This window comes from Megascapheus bottae, chromosome X, assembly GCF_031878675.1.
Source record: "Megascapheus bottae isolate mThoBot1 chromosome X, mThoBot2.hap1, whole genome shotgun sequence".
In the NCBI taxonomy this organism is placed as follows: Eukaryota; Metazoa; Chordata; class Mammalia; order Rodentia; family Geomyidae; genus Megascapheus; species Megascapheus bottae.
In genome coordinates this window covers 77,592,827-77,608,252 of record NC_143547.1, presented here as the reverse complement: position 1 = coordinate 77,608,252, position 15,426 = coordinate 77,592,827, and the positions used below count along the sequence as shown (strand labels likewise).

Below are 15,426 nucleotides of genomic sequence, written 5' to 3'. Positions count from 1 at the left end.
TCAAGCGGATCCAGAAACTGAACGGGCCAACACTTGAGCCAGGTCACAAATGGAAGGAGTGCGCGTGTGCACCAGGGATTCTGGGTAGCACAGGACAAAGGAAGGTTTCCTAAGAGGAAAGGAGGGTCCTAGGAGGAATGTGGAGCACCCATGGTGAAGCCAACCTGTGTCACACTGGGCCAAGGAAATTCCTTTTCTAGTTCCCTGGTGATACTGGGATGCAGCATAGGCCTTAGGTATTCCGTGAACATGTTCTAACATGAGGCTAGACGTACCTGCCATGTGGCATATACCTACCCACCCAGCAGACATACCTATCCTTTCAACATTGTCTACACACAAGTTCAGTGTTGGTAAGCTCAAGTGACTGGAGTTTGATCATACCCTTAGATACCCAACAGTGGCCTCTCCTGTGACCTTGTGCCATGGCCAGGATGCAGGCTAAGAGTCCTCACAGAAGGTCAAGTCAGAATTTGTCCAGGTAGGCAGTGAGCAGTGTTGTCCCAAACCAGCACACACTGTCCAACTTCTACTCCTGCCAGAGACCTCAGCCCTCAAAGGATACCTGGAAGGAAATGAGTTTCCAGAGGAGAGAGGGGAGGAGGGAGAGTGTTACTAAATAGTAGGTCATATTTCCAGCATGTCTTTCAGCAACTGTATTCCAAGTATTAGTCTAGAAGCTACTCAGGAGGCTGAGGTTTGAGGATCACGGTTCAAAGCTAGTCCAGGCACTAAAAAGTCTGAGACTCTATAATCTCCAATTAACTTCTAGAAAACCAGAAGTGGCACTGTAGCCTTAAGCTGAAGAGCTCAAGGACAATGTCCAGGCTCAGAGTTTAAGTCCCACACCAAAAGGAGGTGGGGGAGGGGGAAGGAGGGGGGGAAAGGGGAGGAGGGAAAAGAAAATGCCCAAGAAGGCCTAGGGAGGCAGGAATGTTACTGACCAGGATTGTTAGGACAATTATGAGTTCCTCAAGCAGCATGGACCTGGTTTGGGTCCAGAGACCTGCTAGATTGGGATCTGCCACTTCCCAGAAGAAAGGGGATGAAGGGAGACTGTTCAGGCGAACATAGAGTCCAGAATTGCCTAGGCCTATGCAGATGCTGCCAGCAAATCCTCCTAGACATGGTAGCCACCAGTCCACAGGGCTGTAAGTACCACCTAAGAGCCACCAAGGCTGGCCTTCTGGAGTTGTCTCTTGCCTCTGACCCTTTCCTGGGGTTCAGTGGGGGTATAGGTTGTCTGCACCAAGGGATCCTCAAAGTTTCCAAAAACCCCAGTTTCTCTAGAGGCTTACTCCTTTGTCCTGTGGGGGTCTGAGTCGTCAGTGCCCATGTGCATCCTTTCAACTGTTAAACACATACTTGATGGCAACTTTGTACCAAAAATGCCACCTATCCTTCCTACCAGGCTACTAGAACCAAAATAAAATTATAACCTACTAACCTTTTCCACTAGGATTCCAAAATGGCTCTGCTTACTCACTTGGCCTCTGGGCTGATCAGACTGCACGTACAGAATCCAAGGCAGGCCCTGAACCCTAGCAGTCTTTCAGCCTGCATTAGACACAAGAAGGGAAAGCTAGGGATGAAAGGCGGAAGGGAGAGAAAAAAAAAAAATCAAACTTTCTGGGCAGCTCTGCAGATGTTGCCGGCAATCCCTCCCAGACATGGCCGCCAACTGACTACAGACCTCATGTTTACTGTTCCCTGCCAGAGACACCCGAGCTTGTCCCCTGGGCTTTCCTCCCTCCTGGACTCTTCCAGGGGCCAGGTAGACATGGGTCAACTGCGCCAAAGGCTCCCCATGCGCCACGCACACTCCCCACCCCCAAACACTCCAGTGTACTTGCCTTTGTCCTGTGTGTCCCCTGCCTCTGTCCTGTGGATCCTCCGACTTCCTTGTCCATGCACATGCGCAGATCCTTCCATTTCGAAGCAAGCTGGTGGAAGTGTTGCTGAGTCCTGTTTCTAAATCCGCTTGGTGGCGGTGTTGTACCAGGAATGGCAGCCTGCCTGCGCCTGCTGGACTCCCTCCGCCCTTTGCAGAGTAAAAAACGCCAACCTTTAGCACTAGGACTACAAAATAGCTGCTTACTTACTTTTGCTCTGAGCTGTGCAGTCTATGTGCACAGCACCCATATGGAAGCTTTGCCTCTGCCCAGCAGACAAGGGACACAAGGGTCTCTGAAAGGTCTTCTTTTCATCTGCCTTAGGCCCAAAAAGTGACAGGCGGGGTTCCCCTTTCCATCATCCTACCTACCCTTTTCCTTGTCTCTGCCTTTGGACAGATCTTAGCAAGAAAGAAGCACAGAATGGTCACCTGCTTGTGGCCAGCTGATAGGCATCTGCTTTGTTCTCCTAAGTCCATGCTGTTCTCTTAACCCACTGGCCAACCCTTCTCTGGGGGCTCCTTCTACTTCTCAGGAAATCCTCACACCTGGCCTTATCTGAAACAGCAAAAGAGTAGGACATCCAAAAAGACAACCCCCATCTTAAAATCCTAAGGACAGGACTGTTTATATCGTTAACCCCCCCCCAAAAAAAACCACCAAAAACCAAACAACAACAACAAAAACAAGACAGTTGCAGTAAATTAACCCCCAGCTAGACAAGTCAAAGAACTTTCAAAAACAAGTCTCCTCTTAAGAGTGTATAAAAATCAAGATGAGTATGGCAAAGGACATAGCTAGTAAACTAATCAGGAAGCCTACAGAGTGGGAGAAGATCTTCACCAACCAAACAACGGACAAAGGCCTCATATCTAAAATATATCAACAACTCAAAAAATTGAATCACTCCAAAACTAACCTCCAAAGTAACAACCATCCCATTAAAAAATGGGCCAAAGACTTAAAGAGAATCTTCTCTGAAGAAGAAACAAAAATGGCCTATAGACACATGAAGAAATGCTCAACATCTCTGGTCATAAAAGAAATGCAAATCAAAACAACTCTAAGATTCCACCTCACTCCAGCTAGAATGGCCAGGATCAGGAAAACGAATGACAACAGATGCTGGAGGGGATGTGGCCAGGAGGGATCACTACTACACTGTTGGTGGGAGTGCAAACTCATTCAACCACTATGGAAAGCAGTGTGGCAGTGCCTCAAAAGGCTAAACATAGAACTCCCCTATGACCCAGCAATTCTACTACTCGGCATTTACCCAATCACCCAGAAACAAGGACATACTAAACCCACTAGTACAACAATGTTCATTGCAGCACTATTCACCATAGCAAAGATATGGAACCAACCTAGATGTCCCTCAGTTGATGAGTGGATCAACAAGTTGTGGTATTTGTACACAATGGAATTCTATGCAGCTGTCAGAAAGAATGACATCGCCCCATTTGTTAGGAAATGGAAAGACTTAGAAAAAATCATATTAAGTGAAGTAAGCCAGACTCAATGGTTTCCCTCATTCGTCATAATCAGTAGAAACCTTGGGCTCTACTAGCAGAGATTTGCAATAGAGCAAAATCTTGATACATAAGGACATATAATGTGAAGCTAATTGAAAGGACCTCCAGGATAGTGAAAAAAAAGCCATATAATGAATGATTGTTGTCCTTAATGTACTATGTTGTCTCTCATCTCCTTTGCTGTCCCTTGGTTATCTCATATTGGTATAGTATCTCACTTTGTTATCTGATATATTGAATTTATTTGTATTTGGATATTTGAAATTTGATAGGGAAGGGGGGAAAACCAAGACGGGTGGGGGGTGTGGGGGGGGGAGGGAAACGGGTACCAAAACATGTGAAAGGGTATCAATGTATGTGAATTAAGGCACCTTCTATCTGGCAAATATCATGTAACCCTTTTACTAATTACAATTAAAAAAATAAATAAAAAAAATAAAAGGTGCATGTAAAAAAAAAAATCAAGATGAGCAGGGGGAGGGAAACGGGGACCAAGACATGAGAAAGGGTATCAATATTTGTGAAGTAATGCACCTTCTGTCTGGTGAATATAATGTAACTCTTCTATTAATTACAATAAAAAATATATGAAAAAAAAGAGTGTATAAAAACCTACACATCCTTACACTCTCTGCTCTTGGTCTCCCTGACCCTATTTTGTGTTACATAGAGCCCCTCTACAGCCATGATTAAAGACTGTTCTGCTCTGCTAAGGTCTCTGTTTTCTTTCTCTCCTTTCATCCACTTGATCTTTCCTAACACCCATGCCTTAGTTTACTAACACCAAACTTGCTGTCTGCCTATCAGTACTTCTCAGAACTCTTGGTATGCATCATGGCTACTGGTGCAGCTTTGCAGCAGAGTCCACCAATGAGACATAAGTGACCTGAAGCTGCAATGCCTGAATGCTGCTCCTATATCCAGGGAGAAGTTCTAGTATACATTCACTTTTGCTTACCTGAAATCTGAGTAAAAGACTGGGAACAGATTGTGTGGTTACTCTGAGGGCTGGCCATGTATCAGAGGACAGGCCCATGGGCCTCAGCTGCCTCAACCCTGTCCCAGCTGAAGTCTTGTGTGCAAACAAGATGACAATCACTCAGACAGAGGTCTGAATGCTTGGGACAGCACCTGTTTTTCAGGCCAGACCACAACCATGGACAGGCAAGGCCCGAAAGTTTTTGATGCACATGAACATAGATCATCTTTTTGGTGGGACCTCTAGTCAGGTGGGTCTGAGTAATCATAGTCACCTTACATTTTAGTGATAAGACAGGAGGAGACAGATGGGAAAACCTCCCAGTTAAGCTGTTAAAAATGAGAGAAGCAGGGCCGGGAGTTTGGCCTAGTGGTAGAGTGCTTGCCTAGCATGCACAATCTGGATTCGATTCCTCAGTATCACATACATAGAAAAAAAGCCAGAATGGTGCAATAGCTCAAGTGGTAGAGCTCTAGCTTTGAGAAAGTCCAAGGACAGTGGTCAGGCTCTGAGCTCAAGTCCAGCACTGGGGGGGAAAAAAGAGGGGGGGACAGAGGCAGGCTGTCGGGGCCTACGTTCTGGAGCCAATAAAAGGTCAAGACAAGAAAACAGTATCCCACTCAGCACTCTGTTCCAAACCCAATGAATTTTGGAGGGCCAAGGGTGTCTGGAATTGCCCAGAACCAAAATCTCATTTTTTAGCTAAACTGTACACCTTCTCCAGGCTCCATATGTCTCCGAGTCTCTTGCTCTCATTGCCTAAAACACAACATGGGCCTGCCCAGCTTCTCATAGGCTTGCTCTTTTTTATGTCTTAAGTGTGCCCCACCCTCCTGTCCCAATCTCTGTGTTTGTATCTTTCTGTCTGACTTCTGAGTACTTATGTATATTAACAATCTCTCTTCCTCTACTCCTCAAAACCATGCCTCATTTTCTTACTGTCTCATGGATGTCATGGCCCCCTTACCCATTTGCTCCAAAGTAAGACACAGTCAAGATCACACTTCCTTTGTCTCTTATACACCTGATGATCAAAAACAATCTCTTCCCAGTTTCCATTAAAGGAAGATAGTGACCAGCAAATTCAGGCTGTTAGAGAATTCTTAGACTAAGAAGCATTTCCCCAGAAGAAGAGAACTCCAACCCCAACACCCAGTGCCAGATCTACTCTGCCTCTGACTCCCCGCCTCCCAAACTTAACCTTTTTTTAAAATATTTTTATTGTAATTAATAAAAGGGTTACATGATATTTGCCAGATAGAAGGTGCATTGATTCACATACATTGATACCCTTTCACATGTCTTGGTGCCCATTACCCTCCCCCCACCCCCCATCTTGTTTTCCCCCTTCCCTATCCAATTTCAAATAACCAAATACAAATATATCCAATATATCAGATAACAAAATGAGATACTGTAACAATATGAGATAACCAAGGGACAGCAAAAGAGATGAGAGATAACATAGTACCTTAAGAACAACAATCATTCATTATATGGCTTTTGTTTCAATATCCTAGAGGTCCCTTCAATTAGCTTCATACCTTTTTTATTCCTTTTTTTAAATTAAAGAATGTATTAGGGGCCAGGAGTTGGGCCTAATGGTAAGAGTGCTTGCCTAGCATGCACGAAGACCCAGGTTTCAATTCCTCAGTACCACATACACAGAGAAAGAAAAAGCCAGAAATGATGCTGTGGCTCAAGTGGTAGAGTCCTAGCCTTGAGAAAACGTAAGGACAGTGCTCAGGCTGTGAGCTCAAGTCGAGGACTGGCAAAAAAAAATATATATATATATTAACATTGATTTTTACATCCTATTTCAAATGACGTGTTTAACAAACAAGTGTTCAAGAAGGGAATCTCTATATACAATCAATGGCACTTAGAGATTTTAGAATATAATTAAAATTAGGCTGGGGCATTGGATATTATAGATACATATTTAATCTATGTAAAAAAAATTATCTCTATACCAAACTTAATCTTTTATGTGACCCTAAGTTCAACTTAGGCTGGGTAAAGGAACCAGTGAGAATAATCTGCTATGAACTCATTACTGGAATTTGGCACTTTGGCACCCATAAACCTGAGCAGAGTACAAGGCTTGGGGCTTACCAGTCCCCGGGGTCTGACCAACAGACCTCTGTGATCAGGCTTTTCCCATCCACCCTTATGCCTACTAAGGATGCTCTTCCAGTGTAAAGCTCAGAGGATTTCACTTCCTTATAGTCCCAGTCTCATTGCACTTCATGAGACCTACAGGAAACCACCACCTAACCATGCAACTGAATCCTTGACTGCACTGTGGTCAGTTGGTGGTTCCTATGCAGGTAGGGGTACTGCTTCAGGTCAGTCAGTGTTGCTCTTACCAAACTACAGGTAAAGGGATAAGTCTCCAAATTCAGTCACCTCTGATGTACCCATGAGAGTAGAACCTGAGAACGCAGAGAGATAGCAGAGCAAGTGCAGGGCCTTGGCAGAGGTCTCTCTTCCACAAGGGTCCTGCATAATCACAGAGCTTCAATGTCAGGATGGCCGTTTCTCCCTCCACACTGTGCCTGTTTCTGCATGGCCAAAGACAATACCTGAATCTCCAGCCCAAAGATGACACTTGGGGTAAAAAACAAGAAAATGGCACAGTACTGCTTAGGCAGAAGAACAGTAGGGGAAATAGCTGGGCACCTTGGCTTTCCCTGTAATTTTAGCAAATAGGTAGGTTTGTGCTCCCAGTGTGGTAGGAGGCCTGGAGCAGGAGTCTGTCCCTTTTTTGTGCCTGAGGCAGTCACAAAAGGGCCTTTCAGAGTTCCTGGCCTGCTGCACAGAGCCCTAACCTGGTGCCCATTCTGTCTGGCCTTGCTCTCTGAGATCTGCCCAAAAGCAGAAGCAGGGTAAGGGTGGGGTGGGACACCTAGAGGGGGAGCTGTTTCCCTCTGGTGCCTAAGGCAGGTAGAAAGAATCTCTCAAGTCCCTGGGTCTGCAGGGCAGAGCCAAAGACATTCCTTTGGTTCTGTGTACCAGGCTGTGCAGCCCAGAGCCCAAGCAGGATAAGCAGCCATTTTGTGGTCCTAGTAGTAAAGGGAAAGGTTGGCGTTTTTTGCTCTGCAAAGGGCGGAGGGAGTCCAGCAGGCGCGGGCAGGCTGCCATTCCTGGTACAACACTGCCACCAAGCGGATTTAGAAACAGGACTCAGCAAGGCTTCCGCGAGCTCGCTCAGAAATGGAAGAGCTGCGCATGCGCACAGGGAAGTTGGCGAACCCACAGGACAGAGGCAGGCGCCCGGGGGGTGGGGGGAAGGGGGGTCTGGGAGGCACATGGAGAGCCCTTGGCGCAGCTGACCCATGTCTACCTGGCCCCTGGAAGAGTCAAGGAGGGAGGAAATCTCAGGGGACCAGCTAGGTTGTCTCTGGGTGGGAACAGTAAACATGGGGTCTGTGGTCAGTTGGCAGCCATGTCGGGGAGCATTGGTGTCGGTTCCTCCGCTGGACAGTCGTTTTTGTTTTGTTTTGTTTCCTTCCTTGATATCTTCCTCCCTTTCCCTTATTATACCTACCTAATGCAGGCAGAAGGACAACCCTATAGGGTAAAGGGCCCAACTTGGGTTCTATGTTCCTGGGCTGTGTAGCCCAGAGCCCAAACAGCAGAGCAGTCATACTGAATTCCTAATGTGTTTTTTGCTATGCTAAGGGCGGAGGGAGTGCATCTGGGGAAAGGCTAGGCTGGCATTCCTGGTGCAACACCGCCATCAAGCGGATTCTGAAATGGATTCCACCAGCACTTCTGTGACTGTCCTTAGAATCTAAAGAAATGCATGTGAATGGGAGGGGAGGGGAGGGAATCAGACCCCCTCAGTTCAAAAAGGGTACTCCTGGAGGGTTCTAGGTCTTAGTAGGGCATGCTCTTGTGGATGATAATTCATCACCTACTGGGCTATAGAAGGGTGAAAGGTCAGAAATAAGATCAGAAATCCAACTATGGTGGCTGGCGTGGGGGCACAGGAAGCATGGGCTTTGTGGTCAGTGGTGGCCATGTCTAGGAGGAATTCCTGACAGCATCTGCAGAGCCCTCAGTGTCTGGGCATTTTGGGTCCACCGGGAGTGTGCCTCCATCCCCTTTCTTTGCAATAACAGGCAGATCCCAAGAAGTCTGGGTCCCTGGACAGGACACAGGAGAGTCCTTGCTACACACTGCTATCCTTTCAAGAACCCATGAATGTCTTGGCATGGCTGAGCATTGGCCGACTCCTGGCTGTCTAGGTATCCACCTAGTACCCCATCCAAGATACCACTTTTTTTTCGTCTTTTGTGTATGAGTGTGGGGTGGGGTGAGAGTGGGGGGTGTGTGTGCATGTGCATGTGCATGTGCATGCACACACACGTTATTTTTGTTGGTCCTCGTACTTGAACTCAGACCTCGGCAGTGTCTGTGAAATTTTTCTACACAATAATAGTGGAGCCATAGCTCCACTTCCAGTTTTATAGTAGTTAATGGGAGATAACAATCTCCGGAACTTACTGCCCAGGCTGGCTTAGAACCACAAACCTCAGATGTCAGCTTCCTGAGTTGCTAGGACTGCAGAAGTAAGTCACCAGCACCTGGCTTCTTCCTTGCTTCTATACCAGTACTTGGAATGTAGTTGCACAAAGGCCTTAGGCATGCTGGGAAGAGAGTAGAAGTCACCCTGACAAGTGGAAATCACTTGTGGATTTCTCTATGTGTCTTTTATTTTCTGGAGATCCTGGCTATGTCTCTGGCCAGGCATGCATCTGCCTGTCTCAGGAGAATTCTCCTGAGTGCCCCTGCAGTTTCTGGACAGTTACTTTATCACCTCTTTTGGATCTCCTGTGCTCAGTATATGCCAGGCCTACCTCTCACCTCACTGTACCACCCACATCTGCACTCTTAGCCATGGCAAGTCATGGTATTTAGACACCTATCCCTTCTGGGCTGCCTTACCCATGATGTGTTAAGTGCAACACTGACTCACCTTAGGGAGCCAGTGGCTCCACTGAATGCCCAAGGCATGCACTCAGTGCTTCAGCTGGATATGGTTATTCTTGTAGGTATCTCACCAAGTGCACTGAAGATGGGACAGGAAGTGGCAGGTCATGGACCTCAAGTGGTGAGGGAAGGTACTAGCCAGCAGCTTCTTGGACCTGGAACCCTGTGCTCAATTCAGGTTGGCAGGTGAGGGGCAAAAATGTCAAAGTTAAATAGAAAAATCTGCACCTGGGGTATAGCTGTTTGCCAGAGGAGCCTCACCTGGTCTTTGGCCCAAATAAGTTAAATTAGGTCACTTGAAGGACTAGAGTGAAGGAGGAGGCAAGGACACAATAGCTGTTTCCCTGTAAAAGAGGTACCAGGTGGACAAACAAGGTTTTGTTCTTGGGCTACCCAAACACAATCCCCCAAGTATGAGGATTTGGTGCAATGGTGGGGCAGCAATGGCTAAAAGGGTACTGGGGATCTTGTTTGCATTCTAGGTTGCCTCCAGAATGGAGGCCCTCACAACATGAATGCTTTTATACCATTAACCTCGGGATGTTCCTATCTGGTCATGATTCAGCACTAAAAGGTGGCCACCACTGTCCATGTCCTCCTGACCTTAGATCACAGGGAACAATATTGTGGGTATCAGAGCCCCAAAGGACTACAGCTTTGCCTGTCTTCAGCTGCCATTGGTCTACAACGTTGTAAGCTGTCATAGCATCCTGGACTGTGATTTTTCCCCTGTCTTACCCAGACTTCAGCTGGGACTTGGACAATGTTAAGCTAGCCTAGTCCTATGAAAAGGCCTCATCAGAACTGTTTCAGGAAGGCTGGGTTGTTCCTGACGACTGCCTGAGGGCAGAGCCAGGAAAAGCATAGGTTTGAACCATAAGTGGGCTGGGATTCCTGGACGGGAGCCTTTCCATTTTTGTGCCTAACTTGGGCATTTTGAGGATCCTTCAAATCCTAGGGCAAAGCCCAAATGCTTGCTTTAGTTCTGTATTCCAGTGCAGTAAAGGCCAGAGCCTGGGCTGGTAAACAGCCATTTTGTAGCCCTAGTGGAAAGGTTGGCGTTTTTTGCTCTGCAAAGGGCGGAGGGAATGCAGCAGGCTGCTATTCCTGGTCCAACACTGCCATCAAGCGGTTTCTGAAAAGGAATCAACCAGCACTTCCCCGTGTACTGAGCACTGGAATGTGGGCGCCAAGTGGGGAGCCTTTGGCCAAGCCGACTTGTGTTTGATTGGGTTAAGGAAGCATCAGAGGGGCAGGAGACAGGCCCAGGTAGCAGCTAGGGCGGCTAACAGGGCACGGGATGCATAGTGACTGTCAGTCAGGTGGCGGCCATGTCTAGGAAGAATTCTGGGTAGTTTCTACAGAACCCTGATCATTTCTGGCTCTGTGTCCGCCTGGACAATCTCTGAGAATTGTGACAGATGGGAAGCAAGATCTCTGGTAGACATGCCTCAGCTGAGCCAAGGGCTCCCCAAGCACCTCCCAGACCTCCAAAACCCTCCAGGGCCTCTGCCTCTGTCCTGTGCGCATGTGCAGCTCTTCCATTTCTGAGCGAGCTCGCGGAAGCCTTGCTGAGTCCTGTTTCTAAATCCGCTTGGTGGCAGTGTTGTACCAGGAATGGCAGCCTGCCGGCGCCTGCTGGACTCCCTCCGCCCTTTGCAGAGCAAAAAACGCCAACCTTTCCCTTTACTACTAGGACCACAAAATGGCTGCTTATCCTGCTTGGGCTCTGGGCTGCACAGCCTGGTACACAGAACCAAAGGAATGTCTTTGGCTCTGCCCTGCAGACCCAGGGACTTGAGAGATTCTTTCTACCTGCCTTAGGCACCAGAGGGAAACAGCTCCCCCTCTAGGTGTACCAGCCCACCCAGGTTTCTAACTTATCCTTACCCTGCTTCTGCTTTTGGGCAGATCTCAGAGGGCAAGGCCAGACAGAATGGGCACCAACTTAGGGCCAACCCTGCTGTCTGCCCATTTGGGCCAATTCTGATTTGGGCCTGCTCTCAGAACTCTTCGTGTGCATTATGGACAATGGCTCAGGGTTTCAGGAAAGGCCACCAGTGGAGAGAGCTGCAGTGCCTGAACCCTACCCTTGTCCCCAGGTAGTAAGCCTAACATATGCAGTCTCCCCTGCCTAGTCAAAGTCTGGCACAAGGCTACCCAATGATTTAAAAAAAAAAAAAAAAAAAAGGCAGCCAGGTACCTAGGACATCTCACACCTGGCCTAAACTGGCTCAGCATAATCCCACGTATTGTACCAGGAATGCCAGCCTTCCCTTTGCCACTGTACTCCCTCTGCCCTTTACAAAGCAAAAAAACAAAAAAGAAAAAAAAATGTTTTCCACTAGGATTACAGAATAGTTGCTCATGCACTTTGGTTCTGGCCTGCACAGCCAGAGTCCACAGAACCCAAATCATGCTGGGGATCCTGGAGGGTCATCCCCTTTGGCACAAATAGGGAGAGGAACATGGAGGAGGGGAGAGAGGGGAGAAAGAAAAAGGGGGGAAAAAACCAAATAGATGTCTCAGATAGGATGTAGGCATCACTGATGTGCCAGTGGTCAGGGTGGCCAAGTGGGTCATGTGGTTCTGGAAAAGATGGGACTGAGGGTGCCCTAGTGAGTCCAGGACACTGCTTTGGTTCCTATCTGACAGTTTCCTCAGAAGAAAGGGGGATGCAGGCCAACTGTCCATGTGGAGGCAGAGCCTCTAGGTGCTGGTGGCTCTGAAGACATTAACCACAATCCCTCCCTGACAGGGTTGTCACATGATCAGAGCCTGTGTTTCCTGCCATGGCTGGCCACCTGGGCTTTTTTTCTGCCTATGAGCCTTGCACAGACCAGTCAAACACCTGTTGGTTGGATCAAAAATAAGCCTCCATGTACCCCAGAACCCTGCAAGGACACTCTCCGTTGTCTTGCCTAGCCTGAGCTCCAATTACATGTGCGCAATCTACCTAGTTGTAAGAGCTGGCGGAAGTGCTGCTGGATTCAGTTTCAGAATCCACTTGAATGCAGTGTTGTACTGTACCAAAATTACCATCCTGAACTTCCCCTGCTACCCTCCATCTGCCCTTTGCAGAGCAAAAAACGCCAACCTTTTCTATAAGGACAAAAAAAAAATGTCTGCTCACTCAGTGGGGCACTGGTATGCACAGCCTGGTGCACAGAACCCAAGTAAGACTCTGGCTGTGTTCTGGAGTTTTCTCTTTCTGCTTGCTTTAGTCATCTCACCCAACCTAGGGCTTTAACCTGCCCTTTTCTTAACCCCACCCTTGGGCAGAGATCAGAAAAGGAAGTTGGACAATGTGTACTGGTTTTGGCCAAACCTGCTGTCTGCTTTGGTCCAATTCTGACTCGGTGCTTTTCTCAGGGCTCTTGGCGTGAATGGTGCCCACTGGCTCAGGGTCAGAGCAGAAGCCACCACTGGGTGTCCAGACACTTGTGTGGCTTCACTTCTTCACTGAAAAAAATCAAATAATGACTCCTTTCACAGGTGTTCACCCACACTAGACCTCCCTGTACTCACTGTTGAAAGGATACGTAAGTCTGCAGGTGGGCAGGTAGATGATAACAAGGCAGGTGCCCCCACCCCCAGCCAACCTGATACTGGGACTTTTGTTCATTAGCTGCTGCTGCCTTGCAACAGATGGTTTTAAAGCTCCAGGTGGTGTTTATTTATATCATTTCTTTCCATAGTGGGGCTTGGAATCAGCCTGCTGTTACCCCATGTTCACAAAAGACCTAACTAAGGCTTTGTGCTGCATCCCAGTATGATCAACTGTTCATATAGTCATAGAGCCTGGAGATGCTGAGGGCACTGCAGACCCTGCCTGCTATCTCTCCCAGACAGGGCCGCTCTTCAACACAGAACCTAGTGCCTGCCCACTGATATCCTAGCTGACCACCTCAGTTTGTCTTGGAGGCTTCCTCAGCCCAGAGGGCCTCAAGTTGACTCCATCATGGTCTCCCCACACGCCTAGAATTCTCCATGGGTATCCCCTTTTATGGTAACCAGAATCCCTTATGCATACTTCCCCACGGTAGTTGAAGTTCTAAGAGCACACAGGGAAATGGGGGGTTGCAAAAACTCATCTGCTTGATGGCAATGTTGTATCAGAGATGCTAACCTTATTCCCTCAACCTTTTTGCAGAGCAAAGATGCCAACCTTTTTGGACTCTGGGCTGCACAGTCCTGGCACACCGACTTTTGATCTCCCTTTGAGAGTCCCTTTTCTTCCTGCCATAGGCAAAAGAGGGGAATGGCTGCCCTTCCAGGTTTCTTGTCCCACTGAGGATTATAACCTACCCTTTTTCTAGCACAACCTTTTATAACAGGTCAGCAAGGAAGAATGGGCAAAATGGGTATAGGGTGGGTCCAACTGTCTGCCTATCTGGATCAAGCTGGATTCCTCAGCACTCTTAGCCTGCACCGTGGCGCCACTGGCTTGGGGTTGCAGCAGAGGCCATCAGTGAGGTCTCAGTGTGGCCTGAAGCTGCAGTACCTGAACCTGCTCTGTCTCCAGGGAGAATGACTAGTATCTTCACTCACCTTTCCTACCAAGATCCACTGAACAAGGCTGCATAGGGATAGATGGATCACCCAGATGGGAGAGCCATATGTCAGAGGACAGGCTCCTGCTGGCCTTGGCTGGCTAATCAATGTCCCAAACCCAGCTAAGTCTTGGAGAAGGTATGGTTAAAAATCAGAGTCCTAATGCTTTTGACATCTTATGTGTTGTAGGTTAATGACAGCTGTGAACAGGCATGGCCATAAATAGCCCTATGGTGCTCTGGAGCACAGAATATTGCTCTGTGTGACCTAAGGTCAGATGGACATTAACAATGGTGACTATGTTTTGATGTAGAGAGACACATGACAGATGGGAGGATCCCTAAGTGCATACTATTAAAGGAAACATGATTCAGGGCATACATTCTGGAGAAAATCTAGAGTCAAAGCTGGTAGAAGGGGGCTGGGAGTTTGGCCTAGTGGTAGAGTGCTTGCCTGGCATGCACAAAGACCTGGGTTCGATTCCTCAGTATCGCATACATAGAATAAAGCTAGAAGTGGTGCAGAGGCTCAAGTGGTAGAGCTCTAGCCTTGAGAAAGTCCAAGGACAGTGCTCAGGCCCGGAGCTCCCCCCCCAATAACATTTAAAATGACATGTGCTGAATGACTCTGTTAGTATAGTTCCCCCCCCCCTTTTTTTTTGCCCGTCCTGAGGCTTGATCTCAGGGCCTGAGCACTGTCTTTGGGATTTTTTCCTCAAGGCTAGCACTCTGCCACTTGAGCCCATAGCACCATTCCTAGTTTTTTCTATGTATGTGGTACTACTGTCTGTTAGTACAGTTCTATTTGACTAATCTGTTTTCATTTTAGTGGCTTTAAGATATCCTTTCTGCAAAATCTAGATACATAAGGCCATATAGAATGATGCTAAATGAAAGGACCTCTAGGATATAGAAACGAAAGCCATATAATGAGTGATTGTTGTCCTTAATGTATTTTCATCTCTTTTGCTGTCCCTTGGTTATCTCATATTGTTACAGTATCTCACCTGGTTATCTGATATATTGTATATATGCATTTTTGGTTATTTGAAGCTGGATAGGGCAGGGAGGAAAACAAGATGAGGGGCGGGGTTGGCGGGGGGGAAATGGGGACCAAGACATGAGAAAGGGTATCACCTTCTATCTGGTGAATATAATGTAACCCTTCTAGTAATTACAATAAAAATATATGAGAAAAAAAGAACCCTAGGCCTTCTAGCAACTTAATCAACTTGTATTGGGCCAAAGACCAGGGGAGGCTATGCTGCAGGTGCAGGTTTATTATTTAACACTGATGTTGCTCTAGCCACCAACCTGAGCTGGGCCAGTACCTGCTCTTATTTTTTATTTCCATTGATTCTTTTTGTCAATCCTGCAGGGCTTGAACTGAGGGCCTGGGCAGTGTCCCTGAGCTTCTTTCTGATCAGAGCTCACACTGTACCACTTAAGCCACAGCACCACTTCCAGCC

General features: G+C 47.5%; 1 protein-coding gene across 1 annotated transcript in view; it reads left to right on the top strand.

Annotated features, from left to right (window-relative positions):
- LOC150041378 (uncharacterized) overlaps positions 1-15,426 on the top strand; it is a 71,073-nt gene that overhangs the window by 35,759 nt on the left and 19,888 nt on the right. The window lies entirely within an intron of this gene.